At 36.6% G+C, this 14,747-nt stretch overlaps 1 long non-coding RNA gene and 1 other non-coding gene across 3 annotated transcripts in view; one reads left to right on the top strand and one right to left on the bottom strand.

The window, feature by feature from the left end:
- The first annotated feature begins 2,026 nt into the window (after positions 1-2,026).
- Positions 2,027-2,132, top strand: LOC112425883 (U6 spliceosomal RNA). The gene has a single exon (XR_003017070.1). It is a non-coding gene; the product is annotated as a U6 spliceosomal RNA (small nuclear RNA).
- Positions 2,133-6,797: 4,665 nt separating this feature from the next.
- The window catches only part of LOC105477464 (uncharacterized), a 75,279-nt gene continuing 67,329 nt past the window's right edge, over positions 6,798-14,747 (bottom strand). Inside the window, exons 4-7 of one of the 2 annotated variants that reach the window (XR_003017022.2) lie at positions 14,364-14,428; positions 11,202-11,323; positions 9,134-9,326; positions 6,808-7,286 (exon numbers count right to left, since the gene is read on the bottom strand). This is a non-coding gene — a long non-coding RNA (uncharacterized lncRNA). Of the gene's footprint in view, positions 7,287-9,133; positions 9,327-11,201; positions 14,429-14,747 lie in introns of both variants that reach the window. The other variant, XR_003017021.2, reaches the window with a different exon arrangement.

Below are 14,747 nucleotides of genomic sequence, written 5' to 3'. Positions count from 1 at the left end.
AACAGAAAGAGGGAATGAATAAGAATGTACTTTTGTGATCTTCCAGTGGGGTAGGAGAGAAAGAAGATTGTGGCAGTTCTGGGGAAATACTTCAAACATCAAAGACCAGAGCCTTAAGATCTGGTTACTGTTCTCACAGGAGCATTTTCTTTGTCCTGTTGACTGTTTGGGAAAATGTTTACAGACAACTTTGCTGCTAAATGTCTGAATTCCGCTGAAGACTCTTTCTTTCTGTGAACAGAAGTAGTTTGGATATATTTTTCTCTTTATCTTGCATGCTTTTTTCAGTTACTTATTTCAGTCAACTCTCCTAAGTTTATTACTCATATTTTCTTAACATTTGTAAACTTTGTAAAAGATATTTGTTATAGCAAATTTAAGGCAAAAGTGTCAGAAATCTAATTTATTATAGGAGGTATTTAATTTCTGCCAGTGGATGATAATGTTAAATGCTTCTCTTAAAAGATTAACATTTGTATATATCAGCAACATGACTCACTTTTAGCATTTGCCATTTGCATCTTCATCTACTGCAACCATCTTACTCTCTTTCTCTCTCTCCATCTCTTGCCCCAGTCTCTCCCACACTGTTGGTTTTCCTAGGAACATTAGGAAATTAACCAATTCATTTTCTCATGGGTCATGACAAGAAGGCTTCAGTTTAGTATTTTATCTCTGATGGAGATTTCAAAGAATTTTAGTAAAAGCATGTGAAAACTGCCTTCCATAACATTATTATCATGCCTAGAAATTAGGAAGTTAATATACATGGATGGTTAACATAGCAGTAAAATGTGGATAGTGACCATGATAGCATATCTGAGATAATATGATTTAGGTGTCCTGCAGGCCTCCCCTGCTGTATGCCTGTATCCTTTCCTGTGGGACTTTTGCTGGCAACATGGTTGAGAATTAAATGTACAGAGTTGAAATACTCTTTGGATTCTGAGAAATTACATTTTGTGAGATCATGGAAACAGCCCTAGATAAGACTCTTGTATAGAATTTCTGCTTGAAAGTGCTTTGTAACTTCCAGCAAGGCTCCTAATCTCTCTAGGCCTCAGTTTCCTTGCCTGTAACAGAAAATGATTGGATCCTATTCTAAATCTGAAGTTTGATAATATTTCCAAATTTTCTTTATTCACATCTCCCTTTCACCTCACGCCAAATTCTAAATCTTCAGTTCCCACATTTCTACCTAATGAGGAGGGAAAAGAACCAAAAGCTGATAACTGCAGAATTGGTCTCTGGGAAATAATTTTCTTTGCTGAACATCAATATACCTTAAAGGGTGTGTTTGATTTGGAAAATAATCCCCAGGTCCCCCAACTGCATCACAGCAATGTCTTTATGAATGGAGGCTATGTGAATAGCCCCAGTTTTATTCTGTGAAAGAAGCAAACAGAACCTTAGACAGGCAAGGTAACCTTCTCAGAGAGGAGATGGGGCCAGGTCAGACGAAATAAAGCTAGTTAGCAACTTGGCAGGAAGCTGGAGCTTCAGAGAAATAAGAAATAGAATTTCCCAGTCATTTCAATGCAAAGATTCTTTAAAAATAGCGATATCTAATAAATAGCTGTTTGCTATATATGCTATGTTGTAATATTCCCCTTGCCTTCCTCCCAAACTCTCCATTGAGTTTACTACAATTGTGAACTCCATTGAGGTCACAGCCTTGACTGGGGGAGACTTTCGGCACTGTGAGTGGAGGACATGCCTATTTCCACATAAGCAAGGGAAGAATCAGCAGGTGGTGAAATGAAAGCATGGATCAAGGATTCAGAGGAAACAGAAGACTACTGTAACTAGAGGTTTTGAGAAACTTAAGTCTTCACACCACTCCCTACTCTCTTGACAAGAAATTAGGTTCCCATCCCTATATAAGGCAGGATGTTTGAACCATAGCAAGCTAGAGGATTTGGAATCATCCAGGCAAGTGACATCTTTCACATTAGGATAAGCAAATGATAATATAATAATTCAACTTTTTATTTTCTAAGAATGAAGAGAATAGAATTGAAATTGGGTGCTCACTTTGGTGGCACATATACTAAAATTGGAACAACATAGAGATGATTCACATGGCCCCTGCACAAGGATGACACACAAATTTGTAAGCATTTCATATTTTTCAAGTCTGCAGAATAACCAGCTAGCATCATGATGACAAGATCAAATCCACACATAAAAACACCAACCATAAATGTAAATGGGCTAAATGCCCCAATTAAAAGACAGAATGGCAAGCTGGATAAAGAACCAAGACCCATCGGTATGTTGTCTTCAAGAGACCCATCTCACATGCAAAGATACATATAGGCTCAAAATAAAGGGATGGAGGAAAATTTACCAAGCAAATGGAAAACAGAAAAAAGCAGGAGTTGCAATCCTAGATTCTGAGAAGATAGACTTTAAACCAACAAAGATTAAAAAAAAGATAAAGATGTTACATAATGGTAAAGTGTTCAATTCAGCAAGAAGAGCTAACTATCGTGAGTATGTACCCAATACAGGAGCACCCAGATTCATAAAGCAAGTTCTTAGAGACCTTCAAAGAAACTTAGACTCCCACACAATAATAGTGGGAGACTTTACCACCCCACTGACAATATTAGATCATTCAGATAGAAAATTAACAGATATTCTGGACCTGAATTCAGTTCTGGGTCAAGTGGACCTGAGAGATATCTACAGAACTCTTTACCTAAAAACAACAGAATATGTATTCTTCTCATTGCCACATGGAACTTACGCTAAAGTTGACCACATAATCAGAAATAAAGCACTCCTCAGCAAATGCAAAAGAACTGAAATCATAAACAGTCTCTCAGACCACCATGCAATCAAATTGGAACTCAAGATTAAGAAATTCACTCAAAATCACACATCTACATGGAAATTGAACAACCTGCTCCTGAATGATTCTTCAGTAAATAATGAAATTAAGGCAGAAAACAAGAAGTTCTTTGAAACTAATGAGAATGAAGAAAAATGAACCAGAATCTCTGGGATACAGTGAAAGCAGTGTTAAGAGGAAAATTTACAGCACTAAATGCCCACATCAAAAAGCTAGAAAGATGTCAAGTTAACAACCTAACATTTCAACTGAAGGAACTAGAGAACCAAGAGCAAACAAACCCCAAAGCTAGCAGAAGACAAGAAATAAACAAGATCAGAACTGAACTGAAGGAGCTAAAGACATGAAAAACACATAAAAAAATCAAATCCAGGAGCTGGTTTTGTGAAAAAATTAAAATAGACTGCTGCAAGACTAATGAAAAAAGAGAGAAGATTCAAAGAAACACAATCAGAAGTGATAAGAGGGCTATCATCAATGGCCCCACAGAAATACAAACAACCATCAGAGAATACTATCAACACCTCTATGAGCATAAACTAGAAAATCTAGAAGAAACTGATGAACTTCTGAACACATACCCCCAACCTGATAACTGAACCAGGAAGAATTTGAATCCCTGAATAGACCAATAATAAGTCCTGAAATTGAGGCAGTAATAAATAGCTTACTAACCAAAAAAAAGTCCAGAACCAGATGGATTCACAACCAAATTCTACCAGAGGCACAAAGAAGAATTGGTACCATTTGTACTGAAACTATTCCAAAGAATTGAAAAGGAGGGACTCCTCCCTAACTCATTCTATGACATCAGCATTATCCTGATACCAAAACCTGGCAGTGATACAACAAAAAGAGAAATCTTCAGGCCAATATCCTTGATAAACATCAATGCAAAAACCCTCAATAAAATACTGGCAAACTGAATACAGAAGCACATAAAAAAGCTTATCCACCATGATCAAATATGGAACCCAAAAAGAGACCAAATAGCCAAGACAATCCTAAGCAAAAAGAACAAAGCTGGAGACATCAAAAACCAGAGGTTTTGAGAAACTTAAATCTTCACACCACTCCCCACTCTCTTGACAAGAAACTAGGTTCCCATCCCTATATAACAGGATGTTTGAACCATAGCAAGCTAGAGATTTGGAATCGTCTAGGCAAGTGACATCTTTCACACTAGGATAAGCAAATAATAATATAATAAATCAAATTTTTATTTTCTGAGAACAAATAACAGGCTTCATCCCAGGGATTCAAGGTTGGTTCAACATATGCAAATCAGTAAATGTGATTCATCACATAAACTACATGATCATCTCAAGAGATGCATAAAATAGCTTCAATAAAATTCAACCTCCTCTCATGTTAAAAAAATCTCAATAAACTAGGTATTGAAGGAACATGTCTCAAAATAATAAGAGCCTTGTATGACAAACCCACAGTTTATCGAATGGGTAAAAGTTGGAAGCATTACCCTTGAAAACTAGTGTAAGACAAGGATGCCCTCTTTCACCACGCCTGTTCAACATAGTGTTGGAAGTTCTGACCAGGCAATCAGACAAGAGAAAAAAATAAAGGGTATTCGATTGGAAGAGAGGAAGTCACACTCTCTCTGTTTGCAGGTTACATGATCCTATATTGAGAAAACCCCATTGTCTCAGCCCAAAAGCTTCTTAAGCTAATAAACAACTTCAGCAAAGTCTCAGGATACAAAATCAATGTGCAAAAATCAAACATTCTTAGGCACCAGCAGGCAAGCAGAGAGCCAAATCATGAATGAATTCCCATTGAAAATTGCCACAAAAAGAATAAAATACCTAGGAATGCAGCTAACAATGGATGCAAAAGACCTCTTCAAGGAGAATTACACACCACTGCTCAAAGAAATCAGAAATGACGCAAACAAATGGAAAAACATTTCATGCTTATGGATAGGAAGAATCAGTATGAAAATGGCCACACTGCCCAAAGAAATTTATAGATTCAATGCTATTCCGATTAAACTATCATTGACATTTTTCACAGAATTAGAAAAAAAATGTTTTAAAGGTCATATGGAACCCAAAAAGAGACCAAATAGCCAAGACAATCCTAAGCAAAAAGAACAATGCTGGAGGCATCATGCTACCTGGCTGCAAAATATGCTACAAGACTACAGTAACAAAACAGCATGGTACTGGTACAAGAACAGACACACAGACCAATGGAAGAGAATAGAGAACCCAGAAATAAGACTGCAGACCTACTACCAGCCGATCTTCAACAAACTTGACAAAAACAAGCAATAGGGAAAGGATTTCCTGTTTAACAAATGATGCTAGGAGAACTAACTGGCTAACCATATGGAGAAAATTGGAACTGGACCCTTTTCTTACACCATATACAAGAATCAACTCAAGATGGATTCAAGACTTAATTGTAAAACCCAAATTTATAAAAACCCTAGAAGAAAAACTAGACAATACCATTTAGGACATAGGCATGGGCAAAGATTTCATAAAGAAAACACCAAAAGCAATTGCAACAAAAGCAAAGATTGACAAATGGGATCTAATTAAACTAAAGAGCTTATGCACAGCAAAAAAAACTATCATCAGAGTGAACAGACAACCTATAGAATGGGAGAAAATTTTTGCAAACTACCTATCTGACAAAGATCTAACATCCAGCATTGACAAAGTACTTAAATAAATTTACAAGAAAAAAACAAACAAGCCCATTAAAAAGTGGGCAAAAGACATGAACAGACCCTTCTCAAAAGAAAACATGCAACTGGGTGCGATGGCTCACTCCCAGCACTTTGGGAGGCTGTGGCAGGCGGATCACGAGGTCAGGAGATAGAGACCATCCCGGCTAACACAGTGAAACCCTGTCTCTACTAACAATACAAAAAATTAGCTGGTGTGGGGGTGGGCACCTGTAGTCCCAGCTACTCAGGAGGCTGAGGCAGGAGAATGGCGTGAACCCAGGAGGCGGAGCTTGCAGTGAGCCGAGATCACGCCACTGCACTCCAGCCTGGGCAACACAGCAAGACTCCGTCTCAAAAAGAAAAGAAAAGAAAAGAAAAAGACATGCATGTGCCCAATAAACATATGTAAAAAAGCTCAACATTACTGATCATTAGAGAAATGTAAATCAAAACCATAATGAGATACCATCTTATGCATGTCAGAATGGTTATCATTAAAAAGTCAAGAAATAACAGATACTGGCGAGGTTGTGGAGAAAAAGGAATACTTTTACACTGTTGGTGGGAGTGTAAATTAGTTCAACTGTTGTGGAAGACAGTGTGGTGATTCCTCAAAGACCTAGAGGCAGAAATATCACTTCACCCAGCAATCTCATTACTGCGTATATATACCCAAAGGAATAGATCATTCTGTTATAAAGATACATGTGTGTATATGTTCATTGCAGCTTTATTCGTAATAGCAAAGACTTGTAATCAACCTAAATGTTCATCAATGATAGACTAGATAAAGAAAATGTGGTTACATATATACCATGGAATACTGTGCAGCCATAAAAAGGAATGAGATCATGTTCTTTGCAGGGACGTGGATGGAGCTGGAAGCCATTATCCTCAGCAAACTAACGCAGGAACAGAAAATCAAATACCACATGTTCTCACTTATAAGTGGGAACTGAATGATGAGAACACATGGACACATAGTGGGGAACAACACATACTGGGGGCCTGTCGGAGGGTGGGCGGTGGGAGGAGGGAGAGGGTCAGGAAGAACAGCTAATGGATGCTGCACTTAACACCTAGGTGATGAGACTATCTGTGCAGCAAACCACCGTGGCACACATTTACCTATGTAACAAACCTGCATATCCTGCACAGGTACCCCTGAACTTAAAATAAAAATTGGAAAAAAAATATTTAAAAGGAATGTTTTAAATATTAAAAAATAGAAATTGGGATTTTTTAACCACCTTTTTTGAATCCTTTAAACTTTAAAATATTTGTTTAATAAGTTAATAGAATAGGAAGCAATATTTTAAATAATAGCAAGCCTTTGGAAACTCACTGTTTAGCAGGAATACTTAAGATTTTTAAAACAAAGAAATGTATCATCTTCTTTGTATCACATTCACAGAGTAGCTATGTTAGCCTACTAACACAATAAGATATAAATCAGATGAAGAATATATTATGCATTTTCATTTAAACAAAGCTTTTTATTTTTGTCATTCTATTAACCATGGTTTGTGAAATGATAGATTGTGGACTAAGATAAATAATATATTATTCAGATTAACCTGACTTCCCATGAGCTTCTGCATTAATAATCAGGTTTTAATATAAGGATTACATTTGACTGACATACACTATCATTTTATTCATACTTAACATACTGCACAAAAGTGAAGATGTGAGAGATTCTTCAGAAGGATTGATTGCAGACCAAAATAATTCCTAGAAGAGAAACAAAGGAGAATATAATTTCCCTGACTTAGCTATTTTTTCTTTTAGTTGTAAAGAACTGTACATGTCTAGTGCTTATACAATTCTGAATTAAAAAGAACGCTTTTTAAACTACATATCTGGCATTATTTATTGGTAATCTCTCTAAATCAATGCTTGGTTCCAAAGATATGTAGATTCATTTTGTGAACATAATCAGTATATTTGATGCTCATTGCTTATCCTACTGAGTTGACCTAAGTGGAGGGTAAGAACATGGCCTTCATAAAAATCATAAATTACTGAGTCACAAAAAGGCATGTAGTAACAAAATTCATGGATTTCCATCTTATTTGGGACTTATTTGGAAGGTACTCAGTTATTAACAGCCCCATCTAATGACAAAATCTATTTGTTTAGCTGTTTGATTTGAAATATTAAGATTTTTTCCCCCCTAAGATCAATTACCAGACAAAAGTTAATTCAGGATTCACTTTAGTCTTTTTTCATTTACTATTATTCTCATATTAATAACTAACATTAAGAAAGTACATCATTATCACAACATCAATATATTCACCCATAAATATATTCATTCTAGATACTGTTAATCATATATGCATGCAATTAATTAAATCACCTACAAAACAGTATGCTCACCAGAAAGCCATGCTGAATCAGCCCTCAGATTTTATTTTAATAATAACTACAACACTATATATAATTGAAATTCTCTCCAAGTGAACAAACAATCATTCATGCATTCTTATGGCAGCCATCAATTTAGACAAATTATAGTTATACATGGCCCAGAATGAAACGTTTATCACCATCTGTGGCCTAATGGAGAAAAAATGAAATGAACAAGCCATGTTTGAATATATGCTAAAATATTACACTCAAATCCCATCTGTGATCAAATTTTCTCTTCTAAAAGTTATTTCTCAACTTTTATATATTATGTATATTATGCATGTAAAAAATGTAAGTTGTTCTTTATCAAGATTTTTTCCTGGTCTTATAATTATATTTTCATAATTGTGGGTCTAATTTCATTCTATTGTGTAAAATAAACCCCACCTTTATTTTTCCAACCCAGATGATATCAGAGGTAGATAACATTAATGAAAGGTAGAGTGAGTAGCTGCTAAATATCTTCTATTAAAAATTGCCTTTATGGACTTGATGTAGTTAATAAACAATAAGAAACTGTATTTTGGAGAATATAATATGAATTGTCACTATGTCACTATGGATATATTGATAATGTAAAATGTCTTTGGAAAAAAAGCAAAGCAGCTGAAAATTCTACATCCTGAACAATGAATGTTAATTTTAAAAATCAGGTTTCCAAACTGATTAAAAACAAGCTGCATTAAAATTATTATGGTAAAGTTTTTGGCCTGTAGAGTAAAATGAGCTGCTCTACTGAGATGATAAGTACCAACAGAATCACCTGATGGGGATTTTATAAGTCCTGATAGCCCCTGATAGCCCCTGTGGCCTCCTTGAATAGTGGGGGGAAAAATATTGAGAACCAATTGGTTGGAAGATTTAATTATGGCAACCATATTGTGTAAATTCATCAGGGGCTTTGGCTTTGTCAGATTTACATTTAAAAATTCTATATGTCTGTTTTGACCAACAAAGCTTTTGTCCATCCCAGGCTGCATATCATCCATATTCCTTCTCCTTTGCTGTAGGAATCTAAATGAAACACTTTGATCCATTAATGGAATGTAGCTGACCCAGTGCCCTCTCTGCCACAATGTTGATTCACAGCCAGAAGGAGCAACGGGCAGCAAGCCAGGCTGCAGATAGTGTCTAAACCCCGGGAACAGGTCAAACGTGATGCTTACTTAATGGGCTCCTCTGTCTTGGGCAAAAAGATCGCCTGTCACAGTGGGTATGGGATTCTTGTTGCAGGAATTAGTTGCACACAGTTTCCTCAGGATTCCTCAGAAGGCTGTTGGTGACCTAGATGAGGTATTCTCTTGTAGCAAATGAAGAATCATATACTCTAATACTGGGTCACTTCCCAAGCTCAGCAACCTTGGCCAGAAGAGAAGGAGAAGGGGCTTCATGATTAGTGAGCATCAACCTCTGCTGGACATTTCCCCGACATGTATTATTGATGTCTCATGGCATCTCAGTGAGGCGAGTATAATTACTCACAACTATGGGCACTGGTTCAGTGATTAGGCTAGGTCTCAACTGGGTTGTTTTGGAAATTTTGCTTGCATCAATCAAGGTTCTTTCCAAAGCTTGCTACCAACAGGTAACAAGGTAAATACCTAATACAAGTGCATTTTTGTGGTCATAAAATTGTCATTTGGTACAAATGGCTGTTTTCAAAACGATGTTAGTGAATACTCATTTTATCTCTTGTATTTTCTAATATTTCATTTAAAAATTAATGTCTTGAATATTTTGAAAGACATACAAGCCCAGGTCCCGGAGTTTAGCTGGGGTTGAATTTTGTATTTAGAGAATGTATCAGCATTCCTCAAATTTGCCTAATGTAGACTCCCAAGCTTCAAAGAATCTGAGACATTAATTTCTAGCTAATTATGGGGGATTAACCACAAATGTTTATTCCCTCTTCCTTCCCTAAAAATGATGTTAAAGTGACATTAGAAGAATTAAAATGGTATCTGTCAATAAGGACAAGGGCTACAGTTTTATAAGTTGAGGGAACATTGGGCAGAAGAGCTAGAATTTGAGAATCAGAGCTGAAAATGAGACTGGGAAGCAAATAAATGAATGTCTATATATTAAACTTTTTCCATCCTGCTTTCACAATTTCAAAGACCAGGGCATAGTGTGTACTTAAAAAATAATAGGCTGTTCTGAAATTTCACTGAGATTCTGGAACATCCTGCATGCCATACTATTCACACTGCTTAATTTTGGTCTTGAGCCTGCCATGAGTCTCAGTGTGCCTGACTTGATCAGTGGATACTTCCATCCTGTATCCCTGTAGTCTGAAGACGCCATTTGCCTTTTAACAGCTACCTTCTTGGTGGGGCAAGAGCATGTACTGACTTGGTGCCAAGCTAGTCAAGAAACAGCAGGCTCATTTTTACTAAGCCAGTTTGTCCACATAAAAACATGCAGTTTTCTGAGTAATAATACTAGAATGTTACAACAAAGTGAACTGGGTCCTGATGGCATTTCTTCTCAACCACTGGTGGATCTTAGTATAACCTTTCACTACTGGCAACTTTAGGGGCTGCAGCATAGTTTTTACTTCATGACAGTTGCTAAATTCCGAAGATCAGAGATGTATTAATTTTCCTTGCTTTTGGAGCCACATAGATGACTCTGGAATTACAGCTCTCCCTCCCCTGCCGCCCCATGAAAATTGGACCAAACCTTCCAACAGCACCCAGTAATTGATAGCTTCTAGAGGAGACAGTATCACCCAAATCTTGTTCACTCTAGGCAGTAGGCTCGATGATTGCTTTGGATATGGCAAGCTAACATCTTCACCTTTTTGTGAATCTACTGTCTCTGCTCTGGAAGCACACAACTACCCTCTGGCAGCACACCATCATCTTCAGGGACACAAAATCCAACCCCAGACCCCTCAGAGCCACAGAGAAAACCACAAGGGTCCAGAACATCTTGTGGAAGATGGTAGGAGACTTTAAAAGAACTTTTTATTGAAAAGACTTTGTTATGAGTTGGTACAATAGTCTCTTTCATGGATACTGAGTATGGAGTTATGGTATGACTGTTATTCCCTATTCCCTAATTTAATTAAATAAATGTTAAGCAATTTTAAAAATGTCTAACATATTGTCTTCAATACTGTAGTAGAAAATAAACATGAATAAGTAATGACTCTTCCCTGAAGAAACTTATTAGAGATGATTAGATAAGCATCCAAAATATATATAATACAAAGTAGAGTCCAGTGCATACCATGAAATAGGTATAGATGTAATGGATGGAGATAATTGCATTTTATTGGAAGGATCTGGAAATCTTCACAGAGGAGGCCATGAAGAATGGACAGGATTTTAGCAAGTTGAAAGTTTAGGACACTATAAAAGAAGCAAATGGCATGGACAAAGGCATGAAGGTAGACACATACGAAGTATTGTCTTAGGAGTCACTAGCTACCATGAAAACTATATTAATTTTTTCAACTTTCAACAGCTGTCAAAATATTATTGAGGTTGCTTTGATTCCTCATTTGCATTTTAATTCAACCACCTCTGACCTTTCTGTCAGAGAAACATTTTATTTCTCCATTTAGTTCCAGCAAGGAAGGTAAAACTTGAAGACATTGCAATTTGGGAGTATAATGTAAATGTGAATTTTTTATTTGTACTTACTTTCTTTGAAAGAGTTTGGAATATACTAAGACATCTTTATTTCCCATAGTGACTTAAAAGATCTCTGTTTTAATGATATAAAGATCATAATAACTGCAATCTCTTTGATTATCTTTGCCCACTATATAACATGTAATGGTCCTTAATTGCACTCCTGGTCAAGCAAAAAAGTATTATACAAAGGAAGCGATAGAGATAGAGTGAACTGGTAAGTGTAGGAACTTTGTGAATAGCTCCACAGTGTGGAAGAATCCTTAATGAATCTTTGTTCACTGCTTTATCTGCCTTATTTTGAAAATGCCGTCTATGACTTACTCTTTTCTTTGACTGTGGGATAAAGTGATTACTCTTCTTCAAAATTACCAAGTAATTAATACCATGGAATTGTTTGCACATAACTCTGAATAACAATCCTGAATATATCATCTGAATTATTGTATAGATGGGTTTCAGAAAAGAAATTTAGTTAATGGAAAATTTGTATAAAAAATTAGGTCAATGTGCAGGCACATGGGAGCTGAGACAATGCTAGTTTTGAGACTGCAACATATGCTAATGCACTGTTCAGTTCTAGGGAATGGCATTCGTGTCATAGTCTAATGGAGGAAATAAAATTTCTGTTGCTGGGTAGTGCACAACTTCCATGGCCATACAAGGCAGTCCTGTCCGTTCTTTGGGTTGTCTTTTGTTTTACTTATTGTGGCTGAAGAGTCTCTTTGCCAAGTTTCCCTGTGTTTGTCTTCTGTCTTTCCTCTGGCTCTTACTTTTCCTGGAGCATGGCAGTGGGGTTCCTTGGCAGCTCTGTTATCTTGGGCTGTCTTCAACTGTGTCCTTGACTCCCTAGATTACACTGAACACTGGCATTCATATACCCACAGTCTTTGTTAAGAATTAGTAGGGAAAGTTTCCCTGTGTTGCCATTTTTTTATTCTTCTGGATGTCAAGGTCTTCCCCTGTCTATGTGTTTTTATTCAGGGAGAATCATATTTTGTCTTTTTGTCCTTGTATTAGGGTGACTATATAATATATTGTCCAATCAGAGACACTTTGAGATATATGGTCATCCTAATATAAAGGCACAAAAAGCAAACGTGATTGTCTAAAAAGGAGCTTTTGCTAATAACACTGGAATATCAAGTATAAACTGAGACTTTTCTGGGGACTTTGGGGCATCTAATCTCTGACCCTTTTTCTTACAACTGATATGCAGTAGATTTATACCATAAAGGGCAGATTCTAGAGCTTTGGAATATTCTCATTCAGTAAGTAAATAGTCATTGTTCTGTTTTCCCCAAGTGTGCCCTCACCACTGTGGCTCTTCCTCTACAGATCTCCTTACTGTCTAGCATCTAATCTGGCAACCTATAGCATGGTTGGAGGATTCTAGGCCTCTGCACAGGGACTGAGGTTGGCATCTGATAAGGACCTGTGCTATACCAGTTACTAACTAATTTTGATATTACCCTAGCCATTTTCTATCTATCTACAAAGCCCCACTTTTCTCTGTAACTTTGTCATTCTATTAAGGTCTAGTCCCAGGACTGTGAAGACACTCAAGCTTTAGTTTGCTGTTTCATTCCTACATACATGTGTGCCATATCCAATTTTCTAGGTGTTATTTGTATACATGTAATAAATACCAAGCTATTTTTTGATGCAAGGAGAAGGTATTTGATTTTGTTATCAACATCACAGAACTGCAGTATGATTAAATTTACTTTAAGCTAGCAGCCTTGAAAAAAGAGCTCTGTCTCTTGTCACAATCACAGCATTGTAGAAGATTGTTTCTGTCTGTGATTCTACTCCCCTGACTGGAATGTGGAGAAGATGACTAGTTATATAAATAAGATTAGAAAAACTAGAGGAGTGTTTCAAAGAGGCACTAAAACAGATAATGTTTAGATAACTAAAAAGAAGAAAGAAAACTATTGTGTCTTTTGCTTAAAAATCATATACCAAAATATTTTCAGTTATTGGGTCAAATTAAGATCTTCCCAGAAGCAAGAGAGGAAAAGAAAAAAAAATGAGATGAAACAAAAAACTCCCGTTTTTAGGAGCATTAATTTAAAAAAAGTATGAAATACTCCCCTCCCATAGGGCAAGTGTGAATTGAAGGATGAGCTCTATATCAAAAGTTGATATTTTCATGGCTTTATATAAATGTGAGATCTGAAATTTTTAAAATGCTAAGAGGCAGTTGACAAAAACTTCTTTGGAAAGTTGGTATCTTTTTTGTAATGCACAGAAGTAACTAAGGGAAAGACAGAAAGTCTAGGGATGTGGTGAAACTGTGGAAAGAGCATTATAATCTAGAGTCAGGAGGGCCTGGGTTCAAATCCCAATTCTATCTTTTGGTAACTAATGTCTGTGTAGAATGACTTCCTCATCTTAGAACAATGTAAATATTCCTTTCCCTATGAAGTTGTCGTCAACATTTAGCAATTTAATATAGGCAAAATACCTACTAGCAACCCTACTCCATAGTAAACACTTAATAAATCTGTACTTTAGAATCTAGAATATTTTGATGCAAGCTGCAGAAACTAAGAAGTAAGCTAAGGCAAAGAGAAAGGAAGGGTCAGTGTGACCTGAAAACTGGATGGGTCTGTATATGTTGAGGTCTGTGGAGTGTGTGGAGAGCTGAAAGAAGAGTACACAATATAGGAAGCAGAAAGAATAAAGCTGGGGCCTGCTGAAGAGATATCAGCAGCTGATTTCATTGATCAGGTTGAGATCAAAGAGCAACCTGGCTTCTACATGATGGCCTTGCTCCTCTGAGACTCAAAGTGAGACTTGTGGCAATGTCTGGACCTAGAGTGAAAAGAAAGGCATACTGTTAGAATTATTGTGCCCCGTGGGTCAGTTTATAGCCTTGTTGGGTTTATAGCCTTGAAGTTCATAGACTCTGGGGGGAGCTCTAAGTGTGCTTTAGGAGGCTTTGTGAACCTCCTGAAGTTGAGTGCAAAATTTGGTACATATTTGTATTTTCTGGGAGCAGATTCCATTGATTTTTTCAGATTCAACAAGAGTGTCTGATTCTTCTGGTTCTGGTAGTTAACTTTCCAGTACTCATTTCATGGCTTGCCCATCGTATGTCAGCAATATAGTTTTGAGAATTGATATCAGTTTT

Source organism: Macaca nemestrina, chromosome 2 (genome assembly GCF_043159975.1).
Source record: "Macaca nemestrina isolate mMacNem1 chromosome 2, mMacNem.hap1, whole genome shotgun sequence".
Lineage (NCBI taxonomy): Eukaryota > Metazoa > Chordata > Mammalia > Primates > Cercopithecidae > Macaca > Macaca nemestrina.
This window is presented reverse-complemented; position numbering and strand designations above follow the sequence as displayed.